Source organism: Rhinolophus sinicus, chromosome 14 (genome assembly GCF_057876585.1).
Source record: "Rhinolophus sinicus isolate RSI-liver-muscle chromosome 14, RSI-T2T, whole genome shotgun sequence".
NCBI classification, from domain to species: Eukaryota; Metazoa; Chordata; class Mammalia; order Chiroptera; family Rhinolophidae; genus Rhinolophus; species Rhinolophus sinicus.
The window spans coordinates 157,791,951-157,809,723 of NC_142514.1; the positions used below are offsets into that span (position 1 = coordinate 157,791,951).

At 34.2% G+C, this 17,773-nt stretch overlaps 1 pseudogene across 1 annotated transcript in view; it reads left to right on the plus strand.

Annotated features, from left to right (window-relative positions):
* LOC109453099 (eukaryotic translation initiation factor 4B-like) overlaps positions 1–10,782 on the plus strand; it is a 144,151-nt pseudogene extending 133,369 nt beyond the window's left edge. Inside the window, exon 2 of the transcript XR_016018491.1 lies at positions 8,901–10,782. The product of XR_016018491.1 is annotated as a eukaryotic translation initiation factor 4B-like (transcript). The remainder of the gene's footprint in view (positions 1–8,900) is intronic.
* The last annotated feature ends 6,991 nt before the right edge of the window (positions 10,783–17,773 follow it).

Genomic DNA, 17,773 nt, shown 5'->3' on the forward strand with positions numbered 1-17,773 from the left:
GTGTCTTCGATGTTTTTACATAAATATGCAAAAGTAGAATTGATAAAGATTTAGGAAATTATGCTGTAGCAGGTTGAATTGCCTACTACCAAAAATATATATCCAAATCTTAACTCCTGATACTTGTGAATGTGACATTGTTTGGAAACAGGGTATTTGGAGATGTAATTAATTTAAGGATCTTGAGATGAGATCATCCTGGATTTAGGGTGGGCTCTAAGTCCAGGGACTGGAATCCTAATAAGAGAAAGAAGGGTTTTTGAAACACACACAAACACACACACACACACACACACACACACAGTAAGAAGCCAGGTGAAAATGGAGGAGGAGCTTGAAGTGATGCATGGACAAGTCAAGGAATGCCAAGGATAACTGGAGCCACCAACAGTTAGAAGAAAGGTGTGGAGTGTATCATCCCTAGATCTTCAGAAGGGACCATCACTGCTGTTATCATGACTTCAATTCAGACTTTTGGCCTTATGCACTGTGAGAGAATAAATTCTTGTGGTTTTAAGCCACTCAGTTTGTGGTAATTTGTTATGGCATTCCTATTAAACTAATATGTATATCTAATATACTTTTAATGTTCATTTAACCTTGTGATTATAGTAATTTAAATCAACACTAAATGTTTGTGATAACTGCTAGAGAATATGAAATGAAGCCTTATAGTGGCTGGAAGAGTGAAAGATTCCTAGAAAGAACCTGGAGACCACCTCTTTCAAATTTCTCATTTTATAGATGAAGTCTGCATTTGGACTTGGGTTGTGATCAATTTTTGCTTTACTTACTTTCTCTTAATCTACCATGTCTACTGGTTAGTAGTTCCAATGAAAGATTTATTAATAAAACTTAAGAAGCAAAGGGATCAGGTGACTATATAATCCACAAATTAGTTTCTTCCTAGACATATAAGTATCAGTTTAAACCGTACTTTAATGGTTATAGAAATAATATCCTCAAAGTTCCTGTAATAAACACAACCTGCATTTTAAAAGAAACTAATAAAAATGAAATTTTTCTTTGTCACTTCAGAAGTCGCCAAGATGCAGTATAAAAAGATCACAGGTTTTTGCTTTTAACCCAGTGATACCTGCTTTGTAATGATAAAGTTTTTCTTTCCTTTTCTTTTTTTTTCCATTCAAGGTCTTTTGCTCACGTGTTTCTGCAAGAAAGAGATATAAGGAGAAGTATTTTACAAGAGTTTTGCCTGTCAATATATAAAAACCATTTTACTCCATGGGATACTTCACTAACATTTTCATTTTTTTCTTCATTTTCTATCTAAGTAATTGATCTGAAAGCTGGTTGCTCTTGGAATTGATGCATTCAGACAGCTTCAGCATGGTGGATGGGAGTTGCTAAGCAACCTCACTTCTAACAGCAAGGTTGCTGAGCTTTTTACCTCTGAGAGACTTATTTGGGCAGAATCTGAGGCAAACACTATTTCTAATGCTTCTGTGTTTAGTCCTTGAAAAACAGAGATTAGGAATGAATGCTTATGGTATTTAAAAAGGATTAACTTGAAATAGAAAAACTCAGTGTATAAATGTTTTATTCTTAAGCTTTAGCTGACATCTTAAATAATTCCCTGCAACAAATTTTATTTATCAGATCAATGTGATACTACGAGAGGTGTTATCAAAAAGTCAAAAAGTATGATGAATGTTTAAATTTAAAAAAAATTACAATAAGAGACCCATTGGCGTTAATCTCCCTCAAAGTACCCCCCGCCCCCCCCCCCACACACACATACACTTTGAACACACTTATCCCATCCTTCTTGCCACTCTGAAGCAGTTCTGGAAGTCCTCTTTTGTGAGTGTCTTTAGTTACACTGTCGTGGCTGCCTCAATGTCCTGAACCATTTTGACTTTGGGGAAGAACCAGAAGTCAGAGGGTGCCAGATCCGGTGAGTAAGGTGGATGAGGACACACCATCAGGTTTTTATTTGACAGTAATTGTCATACGAGAAGCGATGTGTGACACAGAGCATTGTCAAGATGGAGGATGATTTACAGCACACTTTAAAACACACCGTCTCTCAACCGTAGCTCACACGCGACTGATTGCACCAAACAAGTTGAAACTTGTCACACACTGTTACTAAGGTTCCATGTGCCAGTTCCCATATTTAAGATCCCTACCTTTCCACTGGATGGCACTCGGTAGCAACATTCACCATATTTTGTGATCCCACCTCATAAAAGCTTAAATATGAGCTAAGACATTTACTTCTTTGCTTTGTAGGCTCTTCTGGCTGACGTTTCTATTTATTTAAACCAGTTTCATAATTATTTGCATATTATTACATACAGAGTACATGGTTATGATTTTTTTTGAAACAACTTATTTTTATAAGATCTTCAATCTTTGAGAAATAGCACAAAACAAATATTGAGAAATATCACAGGCCTGTTATATAATTTAATTTTATGGCTATGTCTGTAAGATAAGTATTGATTATGATTGTTACAGGGAAAAGAGGAAGGCAGAAATATTGCCATTAGATTTAGTTCACGGAGGTAGTAAATTTTTATTAGAAAGCTAAATCTCTATTTGAAGACCTTTAAATAAGAGAGAAATTCTCTGGGGGGAGTCATGGTGCAATTCTCTGCCATTGTGCATTTCCTACCACTCTGATATAATTTCAGTATATGAGGGGAGAGTCAATTGGCTCAGAATTTTAAAAAAGTTTATTAAATGTGTTCTGTTCCATTGGAGTAAATCTGTTCATTAATTTGTTTTTAACCTAGAACTCAAGGAACTGATGAATAAACATTCGTGCTAGTAGTGGTAAAAGACCAGAAATGGTACAAAAGTTACATATTCTTCAAGGTTTTCCCCCAGAAGAATTTGGATAGATAAAAGACAACACAGTTTTGCCCATTTATATAACATGTACATGTTTTATTGTCCTCATATTATGTTCATCCTTAAACATAATAACTTCTGTATCTGTATCATTTTTATTAGGTACGTATTTGTGAGTAGCCCCCAAATTTAGGTTATTTGCTTATAATGGAAAGATAATACGGTGACGAAGAAGGAATATTTTCCACGGTGAAAATATAAAACTAATTAGGTAATTAGGAAAAATACTTAAATTTCCTGTATTAACCTAAATTTTTAAACATGTGGTACAAGAGACCTAATCAGTTAATCTTCTTATGTAACCGAAGCAGATGGGATGAATGTGGAATGATCTGCTCAGGTGATACCAGCCTTTCTTTCCAGCACTATTGCTGATCGTCTTCTTCTCTTGACCCTTGAAATGGGTCAATGATAAATGTGGGAATCATGATTTTGTTAAGTATAAAAAGTTAGACTATACTTGATACTACTGTGGAGCATGTTTTGCTGTATAAGAATGATTTTATTTTCATTCACAGTCCACATGCAGTTTAATTGGTTCAATTTATTTTAAACAGCTCTTTGAATGTGACATTGACATGAATTCAGTAGAGCAGGAGTTTTCTATTGAAACTATTGTGAATCATACATGCTAATACACTCATATACACACAAATAACAATATACTGGTAAGAAAAGTACATAACCCTCTTAATAAGCTTTGGACTTCATGTAATAAAGACATAATGCTAGGCGGTATCAAACAGTTACTCTTAGAGGGTTAGGACTGCTGTTGTTGGCAATGCCTGACACCAGGGAAGAAATTATTCTAAGAGTTGGAAATACATATATTTTTTTCTCCTAAACATTAAGAGAGGTATAGAACACTCAATAGGAAAAGGAGGTATTATATAACAAAGCATAAAAGAAATTTTGTTAGACAACTACAGTCCTACATTGTTGCTCCTACTATTTGGTTATCTTATGTGTCTTAATTGCAGTCCCCAGGAAAAGCCTCCATTTCTGTGAAACCTGAATGATTTAAACAGATGCCAAACATTGACAGGACTTTCATTGTCCACAAGATTGTTTTCTAAATTTATCCAAGTCTCTAGGTTTTAAATTATAAGCAAGATGATGCAACATTTTATAGTTCCATAGTTCACATTTGGTTTCATAGTAAACATACTATACAGGCTTGTAGTGATATACATGTCATTTGGAAGGAATAGAAGGTCATTTCTCCATAAATGCCTGGTCACATTTGATAGAAACCACTTAAGAAGGCTACTTGAGCAGTGTGGGAAATCTTGTAGTAGGTTTATAGGGCAGGTATGGTACATTTGTTAAATATTTAGGTGAAGAAAATATTCAGATTGATGATACATTGGATAGGGGGATAGAAGAAAGGCAGTTATTAAGGATGCCTCTTAGGTTTCTGGGTTATGTATCTTTGATTTTTTTTTTTTTTTTTAGAGGAATTAATTGTGAATACACATATATTTGATTTGGTCCTGTCTTTTTAATTTGAATTTTCTGATTATCATACTTTGATCTCCCATTTTGTTTTGTCCCCTATTATTTCTAGTGTAAATATAGTTATTCCTTTGTTTTCAAAATTTTAATTCTATTTTCATTTGATAGGTAATTAAGTTTTCATTTTTAACAGACTATAAAAAGCCATTTGATTCTTTTATCATTTCTGTTCCTAAAAAAGACAAACCTCTTAGCATAATTTTACTTGTTCATCTCCCTTACTGATTGACATTCTAAAACTCTGTTGTAGTAGAGTTTGTTTTTCCCTATTAAAAATTTTAAACGCATCTATTTTCAAAGTATTTTCTAAAAAATTTAATGAATCTTTAAAATTATTAGTTATTAAAAATAGCTTATTTCTATGTTTTATCTACATCATCCATAGTTATTTTACGCATATCAACTTGTACATTCCTTGCCCCCCTCCCCCCTCCCCCTCCCCTCCCCCTCCCCCTCCCCTCCCCCTCCCCCTCCCCTTCCCCCTCCCCCTCCCCTCCCCTTCCCTCTTCCCCTCCCCCTCCCCTTCCCCCTCCCCCTCCCCCTCCTCCTCCCCCTCCCCCTCCCCCTCCTCCTCCCCCTCTCTTCTTCTTCTTATTTTCCCCTAAAAATGTAAGATTTTATAAAAGCAGAATGTTTGACATGTTTACAGTAGTGTTAAATGTGACAGGCCCCCAAACTGGTAAATATTAAACAGTCAAAACTTGGTTGAATAAAGGAATGAAATCGAGAGATATTTTAATAGAGAGAATTTTTTTTTGAGTTCTTATATATTTAATGATAAATCTGATGTTCACAGTATTTTTCTTTCAGATCTATCTAAGTATTTTTTTTTCTTTATTTATTTCTGGTCATCTTCATTACAATAGGTAATATATTTAATGGGAGATAAATTAATTCATCTTTGGAATTACATGGTTTTAAAATACTGATGCTTGCCAAATTATCTTTTAATCCTAGATGTTTTAATCCTAATTATTTTAAATAGAATATATCTAGAATTGTACATCTGAAATCTATGTAACTTTGCTAACAATTGTCCCCCCAATAAACTAACTGTATATGTGTGTGTGTGTGTGTGTGTAAGTGTGAATATAACTTGATAAACTTTTTCATATAAAAATTAGGTCTTCCTTCAGGTCAGGGAAATTACATTCTAATATTTCTGTGGATACTTGTTTCAGATAGATTTCAGATAGATTTTGGGCCCTCTCCATAACCTTAGAATCAGAATATCTGAGGTGCTATAGGATGGAATGATAATTATAAACATAAAAATAACTGGGAGTGAAGCAATTAGAGAAGAGATGTAATACATATTAACAAGATTGTGCTGAATATCAAACTATTTAAAGTTTTGCTTCCAAATTTACACTCTAGTGTTATAGTGCTTTTCATTTTGAAACTACATTCCAGTGACTTCCTTTGAACTCCCAGGAAGCAAGCTGAACAGGGTAAACTCATATACACATGTTTGTATCTAAATATAGTTATATGTATGAATATGTTCCAAAATGATAAATAAAATAGATAATGTATTATCTATTTAAAAATAGAAAAAAGAGGTTACTTAATTTCTCTCTCTTCCTTTACCTATCTTACCTATCTTTTCCTATCTATCATCTATCTATCTGTCCGTCCATCCATCCATCCATCCATCCATCCATCCATCTATCTGACTTTTCATTTTAAAAAAATTTGAATGCGTTGTTTGCATAAAAATTTATTCTTAGTATTATGATCAGACTGCCATTTACAGGGACTGGCTTCTGAGGCCACTCAGGATACCAAAGAGGACAGTGGTCATTATTGCATAGTTACATGACATTTAGCTACTCATTAAAAAAAAAAAAAAAGAATGAATTGATATTAAGTTAATTGCAAGTGACCTATATGATTTTTGTAAGTTTTCCTATCGAACAAATTTATAGTGTTTTTTTAAGTTTACCTTTCCTTTTAAGTCAGAAGTATACAAGTGAAATGTTAAAAAAAAAAAAAAAAAAAAAGCCTAAGTGTTTAGATTGACAACAGGGATTTTACTTGATTGCATTCCCCAAGATCTAAGTTTAAAATATTTAATTTTGAAAGTAATTTAGATGTTTACAAAGAGATTTATTCAATATTGATAAAAATTCTCCTGGGAAAGTGATTCACATATTTCTTTATATTATGATAGATTTTTAAAATACACCATCTGATTTTTTTTCCTTTTTGGATTTGTTGATAATACCTTAAGATAAAGCATATTATTTACTGAATTCTCTACTAAAACATACAGCTATATAGTTTTGGTTTTCAATAAATTTACTTGTATAAATGTTTCAATTATATAATGTGATATATATATATATATACACACACACACACACATATATATATATATATATATATATATATATATATATATATATATCACTATGTATACATATATACAGAGGTTGCAAAAAAAGTATACACATTTTAAGAAAGGAAAAAAACTATATTAAAATTGTAGTACTCAATATATACTAATAACAAAAGATGAAAACAAGTCACATTTAACTTCTGCAATTACAAGAGGTGCTCAAAGCAGTTACCATCAGTGTAATTTTAACCCAGTTTTGTCTTTTCTTAAAATGTGTATATATTTTTTTGGCACCGTGTGTGTGTGTGTGTGTGTGTGTGTGTGTGTGTGTATGATATTTTTCTTGCATCAATAAGGCAATAAACTTTGAGATTTTGTTTGTTTTGTTTTGTTTTCACATATGAAGATATACTTAGTATTATAGGATATTTGTACTTAAAGTGATCCTAATGATCATCTAAGTTCTTCATTTTTTTATTTGTCATTGAAAAATATATTTGAATTATTCACAAGATGACAGGCCCTATGAATACAAAGAATAATCCACTGGACCTACAGAATTCAGTAGGAAAACCTCCAGGAAAGTTTGACCGAATGTTATGAAGTGAATCATTAGAACCTAAACCCAACTCTAGTATATCATACTTTTTACTGTCTTCTTACTGCTGTGTATATTTATGCATAATGGATTGTAAAGTAATACAACTATGGCTGTAGAAGACAAACCACAGCCATCTGAAACCATGGAATCATCCTGACACTTATTAATCTGTTACAAAAAAAAAAGTATTCATTAATATTCCCTGTCAATGTTGTCTACACTTCCACATTAGGATAAAATATATATAATCAATAGCTAGATATAAGAATACCTAAAGATTAACTTTTTTTTAATGTAATTTAGTGGTTGCCAAACTAGAGGTATACATGGTGATACCCAAGGAAACATAATGAAAATATTCTATTTCTATTTACTGTTATCTAGAGTATAAGAAATCAAACACCTCTATTAGTTAATATGTAGATTGACACTGGCACCCTCACTGAATCATATTTTTGCAAAGAGTTTTATTGTTGCAATCATCTCCCAAACCCACACTGCAACTATTTTTGTTCCCTTCATGTAGGTTAAATAAAATATTTAGTGAATCTGTTTGTGGGCCCAGGCTTTACTTTAACCAACATATATTGTTATTGCAATGGGTGTGCTTCTGACTCTCATCCTCTGTCAGAAAAATACTGATGAAAAATGTGTTCGTCTCCTTTCCCTCTTCTCTCAAACATATTATAGTAGGCTTCAGATTAATTTTTGATTCGCTGTCACAGTACAAGCCATGAAGCATTTGAGTAAAATAATTGATCTGAAAGTGGGGCCCCATCTGCTAACTTCTCACATCAGATATTAAAATTCAAAGCTGAAAATTCAGTGATGGATATAAAACTATCCTGAGATACAACAGAATATTCAAACTTTGAAAGAAGTAATTTATCTAAAAGAAGCAGCTGGAAACATAGGGATATTTATGAAAGTTTGGTGTTTTATAATAAGTGTTTAGTAACAAGAGTAAAACTCTTAGAAATATATATTAAGGTACCTAACTAGAAAATATAACTTGAAAAAAGTTTACCTAAAAATTATTCATCCCATGCTTTCAAAATATTAAGATTAATTAAAATCTAATTTATATTTATAATATCATATTACTGATAATAGTATTCCTTTTTGAATCAATTATCTAGAGAGAATTGTAAGATCCCACAATTGTGTATATCCTTTTAGGAGCAGGATTACTAGTATCTTGACTTGCTTTGAACATTTTTAACCTTTATTTCTATATCAGATCCATTATCAATTTTTATTTCTTAAAATAGAGTTTTCCTTTAATTTTATGCCAATTTGCAGTGGAGGGGAGGTGTCTATCAGAATTGAATATCTATCCATATACATTTTTTTTGAAATTCTTGAAATTTACAATCAATAGCTTATTTGGCATATTTAATACACACAAAAATGTGAAAAATTACCTCATTATATATATTACTCAGATTTACTTGTTATGATTACAAATGTAAAATTTTTTAAATCCACAAAAATCTTTGCAAAGAATATAAAGACTTAAGGAACACATTAATTAAATGTAAATTGGCTCTCTCCCTCTCCCACCAGGGAAGCCTCAGCAAAAAAGACAAAGAAGAAGGGAAAGACTTTCTCTCCTTAACAGACTTTCTGCTGGAGGATGGAGGGACTGGTGGAGGAAGCACCTATGTTCCCAAACCAGTCAGCTGGCTTGATGAAACAGACTATCTGGAAGGAGATGTTTCAACTACTAAGCACAATAATGATGATGATGTGTAAAGGGCACCTCCAAGTGACTGTTCCATCCTACTCACTGCTCCACTGGCCGCTTGGGAACCCGACCTTGACAGGAACCGTCTTCCCAAATCACCATCCTACCTACGCTGCTTTTCTAGGGAACCTGCCCTATGATGCGACAGAAGACTCAATTAAGGAATTCTTTAGAAGATTAAATATCAGTGCAGTGCATTTACCAGGTGAGCCCAGCAATCCAGAGAAGTTGAAAGGTTTTGGTTATGCTGAGTTCGAGGCCCCGGATTCCTTGTTCAATGCCCTGAGCCTCAATGAAGGGTCTCTAGGTAACTGAAGAATTCGAGTGGCTGTTGCTGATCAAGCACAGGATAAAGGCAGGGATGATCGTTCTTTAGGCGGAGATAGAAAGCGGGATTCTGACAAAACAAGCAACAAACTGGAGGGCCTGTCCTGCCACAAACAGCTTTGCTGACCACCTAGAGGTGGTGATGATAGCATTGGAGACAAAAATCCAGATCGTTATGATTCAGACCCAAGCAATGATGGGTATCAGGACCGTTATCATGATGGTCCATCTGCACTAGGATACGGACCGATACCAGGCCTGGGATTGCTATGATGACAGAGGCAGCAGAGACTATGATAGAGGCTATGATTCCAGGATAGGCAGTGGCAGAAGAGCATTTGGCAGTGGGTAGAGTAGAGATGATGACTACAGAGGAGGCGGGACTACAATGAAGACAGACAAGACGACCAGTCATGGAGTTCCAGAGATGATTACTCTCTGGATGATTATAGGCATGAAGATGGAGGTTCCTCCCAAAAACCCAAACTGAATCTAAAGCCTCAGAGCACCCCTGAGGAAAATGATTCCTCCGCTAGCACCTGCCACTCCAGTCGAGGAGCCTCTGTCTTTGGAGGGGCAAAGCCTGTTGACACAGCTGCTAGAGAACAAGTAGAGGAGAGGCTACAAAAGAAGGAACAGGAGAAATTGCAGTGTCAGCTGGATGAGCCAAAACTAGAATGGTGGCCGGGGGAGAGTCATCCAAGCTGGTGAATGAACGGTCAAGGATAGGAAATGCATCATTACAGCCAGGGACCTCAGCCACCTCTGGTAAATATACACAAAGGAGAGAGAGAAGCCCCTAGAAAATAAGGAGGAAGACTGCCACTCTCCAGCTTCTAAGCCTCCCCAACCTGAACAACCTCTACCGGTAATGCCAGTACCTCCACCAATGGAGACTGCTGGGTGAACAGAAGTTCTAACCCTCCTGCTCCATCTCAGAGCTCAGACACAGAGCAACAATCCCCTACAAGTGGTGGTGATGGTGGGGGGTGGGGGGAGGCAGTTCCTGCTTTCCATCTGAGGAGGCATCAGCAAAGAAAGCAAATGAAAATAAAATAAAGTGGGTGGGGTGAGTGTTCCAAAAGGCCAAAGTGTGAACTCCAGCGGTGGGCCAGGAGGTGGAGGGGACAAAGACCACTGCAAGGAGCCAGATAGGGAAGATGGCAAAAAGGATCAAGACTCTCGATCTGCACCCAAGCCAAAGAAACCTGAAGAAAATCCAGCCTCCAAGTTCAGTTTTGCGGGCAAGTGTGCTGCTCTCTCCATTGATGGTGAAGATGAAAGCAAGGGATATTACACCGAATAGACCTCTACATCCCGTGCTTTCTCTGAGTCTTTCTACAAATCAAACCTCTATCCAGACAAGACAAAATAAACTCAATATCTCCTTGCGGAGGGAGTGGGGAGGGTGGGGGCATGTAAATTGGGTCCTATTACTCCATTTCTCTTAGAAAGAACTAATAGTGAATGTCTTGGATATTTAGGTAGAATGTGCTTTCAGCGTTCTTATTTCTATTTTGTACCTGAATTTTTCACATTTTGGTAATGGAAATTTCAGTATTCAAAAATGGTAAGGCATTTTGAAGAAATAAATACAACTTTCCTTAATAGCACATACTTTGCTAGATTTCATATCCAACCTGTACTTTCTGAAGGTTTCCTTGTAAGTAGAACTGCCTTCCCAGGTAACCTTATGGGCAGGCTTCAGGTTTGATTTGCCTTCTTTGAAGAGACATTAACCATGGTTGAGTTGCTCACCTTGGCAGCCAGCCACACAGTGTTGCCAAAAGGGAAAAACAAAAACAAAACTTCAAAATTGATGCCTGCCAGTCCAAGCATTAATCCTTATGATAATTATTTTGACATTTATATTTAGAACCACTGTTGTTGTTTTTGTTTTTGACATATCAATACTATCTCAGGTCACCCCTAGTAAGCAATTTCATTATCTTTTCTTATATTTATCTCCCTCAGGGTTGCTTAGATTTGCATGGCCTAGTCCTTTGACATGCTCCCAAGGCTCCTGTACCCCCCCCCCCACACACACACACCTATTACTGGGACTGCTAATCCCTCTCAAGACCCTTGGATGCTTCCCCTTGGTGCCAAAGTGATTTTCTGGCATTTCACCTATTTTATATCTAAGCTAGACCTTCCTAAATATACTCAGCATTAGTGAATATGCACTTACTCATTTCCACATGAGGTCATAATGGACAGATAGAAATGCTTGCCCATTATTTGATTTGATTATATGCAAAATGATTTATGTATAAACAGAAATAATAGTGTATTTATTTTGATTGAGTAATTGTAGGACATTCTCTAAACTATGCAAATTCCTTACTCAAAGAAAGAATGTTTGGTAGATAAAATTTGAGTTTCCTTATAAGCTTGAAGTTTGAATAATACGATGGTTTGGAAAGTAAACACTTATTCATAAGAATGTCCCAATTTGTTAACACGGTCAAAGTTTACAAATTTGGCATCAATTTTGCATTGCTTATTTTATAACTTGAAATAATTAGTCACCATATAAAGGTGAAATGGAGCATCATCATATTTTTGTTTTGTCATTTATTACATTTGGTGTCTTCCCTGTTTCAAATACTCACTCTTATTTCATATATTTGCTGTTTGCTGCTGCATAGGAGCCTCCAGTTTACTTCTTTCTATTGTGCATCTAACTCTTCCCTTGGAGTGATTTTCATATTTACATCTGGTGGTGAGAATACAGTACAGTAAACAAGTTATATGAAATATGAATTAAATATGAGTTTTAAACTTTATGATCTCAGGAATATAAGCAAGCCTTTTACTTAACATGGGCCTGAGTTTTAAATCAAGATTGATTTAAAATCCTTCTTTCAGTATTTTACTAGAAGTATTTTACTAGAAGTACATTCGGATCATGTGGAGAGTTCAAAGTATTGCTTACCCAAGTGATTGTGTCAGGAAGGGAGAAAGTGTTAATATTTCCACACAAGTGCTCTTCTTCATCTTCACTGAACCTAGAAATACAAAACATGAATAATAAACAGACAAGTATAATGCTAAGAAAATATATATGCTGTGATTTGTTCATTTTTCTTCACATTTCAAAATAAAATTTCCATAGGTTAAGTTCTAACTTACAAAACCTGTCACTTCAAGCTAAACTTTGTGAAATGTTCCCAACTTGCTTATCTATATTTTGATGCATATTTCCTATTAATGTAATGGAAATTATTTAAAGGAATAAATGTCAGGAGGCATTATACATTCCCAAAGTTTAATAACCTCAGGTCAGTGTACTGATTGCTAAAGAAAAGACACTGCCCAAAAAATATTAATAGAGAAGCAAATATAGTATAGACTTTGGTGCCACAATTCCTAGATTCGTATCCCAGCTCAACCACTCTCTGTCTGTAGCAAGTAATTCAATCTGTCTTTGTTTTGTCATCTGTAAAACAGGATAATAATAGTACCTACTTCTGTATTGTCTTGAGAGCAAAATACTTGATATAATGTAAATCCCTCAGTGCCTGGCTTAGAGTTAGGATAGAGCCATCAGTTTGCACAATGCTGTGTGGCACCATTCATGTTGAATTCTTTGTGATAGGTGCCTGCTGGAACACAGTATCATATGTGATGGGTGCTCCTGACACTGCTGCACAACAATCTTATATGGTATAATGTAAATTAGATGTTATTATTACTGATTTATGCTGTGGTGACTTTATTCTTGGTTGGCTTAGGGCAGTCTCAGTTTATATACCTTCCTGGAAAAAATAATAATAACTTCTTTCTTGGAAGTGAATTCTCCCCAGAGCACTGGAATTCATTTGTTCAAGCCTATTTAGAAGGAATTTGCTAGCTCCTGTGTTTTAAACTTTGAAAACCAGTAATTTACTTTTATTTAAATTTCAGTATCTGTGGATTTGGACTCCATTAAGTCTAGATGGCCTAATATACAAAGTTTGAGTTATTTCCCCATTGTCATTACTTTACATTTTCTTAATGATTCATATCCTTATATTATGAGACTCTCTATTGTTATTTTGACAGGATTTCATCAGAATTAATCAACTTGGTATGCCATATAAAACACTCATTTCTAGACAATGGAAGAACACTATAGACTTTTTCAGCATTTCCCAGTTTTTAGATCATTACCCCATGAAAAGTGATATTTGCATGGAAGATTGAACTGAAATATAAGGGATTTGGAGCGTTTATAAGAAATCTGACAACATAATTTATCACATTATATAATTATAAGAAAATGGAAATTAGAAAAATATTAAATATCAAATTTACATGAAACTTCCAAAAAAGTCTTTATTTTCTAAAGGAAAAACTAGACCTTGTTTTCATGAACATATATCAGATTTTACACATAATTCTGATCAAAGTACTTAAAAATAATATTTTCACTTTATTTCCTGTAAACATCAGTGATAAATTTGACATGAATAGGTAATAATGAATGGTTTTAAAAGTGTGTGTGTGTGTGTGTATAAAAGTGTGTGTGTGTCTGTGTGTGTCTCTGTGTGTGTGTGTATATGTGTATAAAACACTCATTTTTGGGATCATCTTTCTCACCATTAGTCTAAATTGGGTTAATTTTATTTTTTTAAATTATATTTTGGGATATGATTGGTCTTCAAATCTAACAAGTGATATGTTGAAATTTCCTGTGAAAATAGATTTCAAAAATCAATTGGACTTCTTCGTGTCAATAATTTAAAAGTAATGATGAAGTTTTCCTTAAAGAATACACAATGGTTGTTCTACCAGTCTGGATTTCATTTTTTTAAAATTTTGAATTAAATTCTCCAAAGTTAGGTATTCTTTTTTTCCTCTTTGTGAATGAATCCATGTCTTTCATCAGCGTGTATTAGTCGATGTTCATGGTCCTGTCAATTTCCAATTAAGTTCTTTCATGTATTTAAAAATGTCACAGAGGTAACCTCTTTAGCACATGAGCTTTTTTCACATTTAAAAAAATTAAAGTAGCTCTATTGAGATACAATGAATGTAGAAAAATATGGACATATTTAATGTATATAATTTGATGAGTATGGACATATGCATATACTCATGAAAACATAACCGCAATTAAGGTAATAAACATATCCATCACCTCCAAAAGTTTCCTTCCGCCCTTTTGTTCTTTTTTTTTCTTGCCCCAACAACATTTAACATGAGCTATATCCTCTTAACAAAAATTTTCAGTGCACAATATAACATTGTTAACTATAGTCATTATGTTGTACAGCAGATGTTTAGAAATTTTTCGTTCTGTATAACTGAAACCTTACGCCTGTTGAACATCTACTTCCCATTTCCTCCTCTCCCAGCTCCTGGAAGCCACCATTCTTCTCTCTGTTCCTATGAGTTTGACTATTTCAGATAACTCATGTAAATGGAATCATGTAGTATTTTTTCTTCTGTGACTAACTTCTTTGATTTAGCATAATATCTTCCAGATTCATCCATGTCATTGCATATGGCAAGACTTCCTTCTGTTTTGAGGCTGAATAACATTCTATTGTATGTATGTACCATTGGGTATATAGCCAAAAGAATTAAAATCAGGATACATAAACTTCCTTGTTCATTGCAGCATTATTCGCAGTAGACAATGTGGGGACAGAGCCCCAGAAAGTAGTTTCCAGGCTCTCGGCCTCACATAGAAAGGTGCTGGCTCAGGTAGTAAATGGCCATCAACTGTGATTGCATGGCCATCAGCTGTGGCTAGTTGGTCATCAGCTGTAACCAGTGAGCCGTCAGCTGTAACCAGTGAGCCATTGGCCACTAATATAACTGCTGTGGCTACGCTAGCAGAAAAAATGGGGGCTAGCAAGAAGATGGTGGCTGGGCCTGCAAGCGGCGGCTCAGTGAGTGTTGCGAATAGCGTGGCTCCTGCTTCCTGTTTCTCCAACCCCGCCGCCAGCGAGAATATAGTAATATGACTCCCCTGCCTATGTCTCCATGGGTGTTCCTTTTTGGCCTCACCATATCCTGCATTCTTATGTGGGGAGTGGGAGCTGAGACCCCGCAGGCCTCCCTGCGCAGGACACCTGCACGACAGACAAGATATGGAAACAATCTAAATGTCCATCGATGGATGAATGGATAGAGCATATGAACTCTTCACAATATACTCTAGACAACAAACACTTCTGTTGTGACAACAAACAGAGAAGTGATTATATGGAGCCGATCTTCAAAGCTGTAAAGTGGTGAGTTGAACAACTTTGATTTTAATTCATTTAGTAATTTGATATACTTATTTCTTTAATTCAGATCTATAAGATAATGTTTACATGTAAGAGTATCTCTGTGACTAAAACCATGTTTCATTTGCATCTTGGTGTTTTCTGATTGCAGATGTAATGCTCATTTCACCAGCACCACCACTGAACACACTTATGCAAGTGTGTGCATAATAATCTTATTTTGTTCAAGTATTCATTTGTCATTTTGAAGTTAGTATTGGAATATTTTTACTGCACATATACATTTATTTTAAATATTTCTCTTCAGAGATTCTATCTGGTGCTATTAACTGATCATGGGAACTAACATCTGTAAATTCCAATATTCAAGAGGCAACTTCTTAAATCTAATAGTCATCTGGATATGTGTTGTCCTTGTCTTATCTGACACATTGTCACTTCATGTTGTATGGATTTGTTTCAATAGTAAATATTTATATCTTTGCTGGATTGGTGTGAAATTTAGCTTTGAAAATTGCAAGTCAGCTGGGAAAATAAGCAATTTTGTAACTATGTGAAACACTGAATTTAACTGTTCATTTCAGTATTTTCGAAACAGCTTCTTTAGTTCATCTCGAAATGTAGTAACTGATCTCATAGAAGCACAGTGCTTCTTAATTTGTATTTACAAAAGAAAACTGAAATGAGCTCAACTGTTTTTTGTGAGGTGCTGGTGATCTGGTTGGCGTCATTGCATTATTTCATAACTGTTCTGTGTAGATAAAACTCTTAGATTAAAAAAGAGAAACATACTGAAGAATATGAATTAAATTTGAGATAATCCTCATATATAATATCCATTATCCTGGTGTGTGCAGTATAGGAAATATTTTATACTAATCTTTATTTCATTCAATAACTATAATTATTTAAAATAATAAATTGTATGCTCATGTAACACGTTATCTTTTGAAAAAATAATGTCCTGGAGGTGTAAAGGTCACTTTTATGAATTGTTAAATTGAATCATTTTCCTTTATTATTTTTACAGATAAGCACTATGTGATATTTTAGAAAACAAGCAGTAATTCAAAACATATTTCTATCATGAGCAAGAATTTGAGTAATTGTTAACATCAAAGACAGAAATCAGCCAGTAACTGTATAATTAATTATATTCTATATAGAAACATCTAATACAAAAAAAACTACTATTATTAATAAAGACATAAATCATATAATACATACACTCTTTACAAAGATATTGTGGAAACCTCAGAATGATTTAAATCAAACTAAACCCTAGACCTTTTACATGCGTAAGAAAAATAAATTACTCTGCTATCTAACTTACATTTAATGTAAGAATCACACTTTCTTGATGTTTCAAGGACAACGTCAAGTTCAGTTCTTGTGCAATCCCAGAAGAGAACATTCTGTCTGCTGGGGCTATGCATTAAATCTTCTATGACCAGATGTTATATATATATATGTATGTATGTGTGTGTTATATGTATGTATGTATGTGTGTGTGTTATATATATGTATGTGTGTGTGTGTGTGTGTATATATACACACACACATACATACACACACATATATACATATATATGTATATATATGCACACATATATATGTATATACATATATATTTTGAATCTATGTACAGATTATATATATATGTATACACATATGTGTATATATATATATATATATAAATCATGTAGGCATGTTACAGAATGATCCATGCAAATATTATTCTGATATTACAACTGTTACAAAATTTTGAGTGGTTGTTAGAATGATTTTGAATGTTTTATTACTATGAAAATTTATAAACATTGGTAGTTCATGGCACACTACATCCATTTGTGGCTTACCTGGAGGCCATATCATTCCCAGTTTTGAAGCTTTGTATTACCTATGACTTTATATACATAAGAAGTAACTTAAAAGAAAAGAAAAATGAATGATAAATCTTTACAACATGTTTTAAATATTGTATGGAGATTTTGGGTATACACAAATGTTGTTAGCAGACTGTTCCTACCACTCTTTTGACTAGAATTTTAAAAAGAAATATTTTTTTGAGGTAAAGTGTTTATCACTGAAGAAGAATATGACACAGAAATGTAGAGTATCTTTGAAATATGTTAATGATA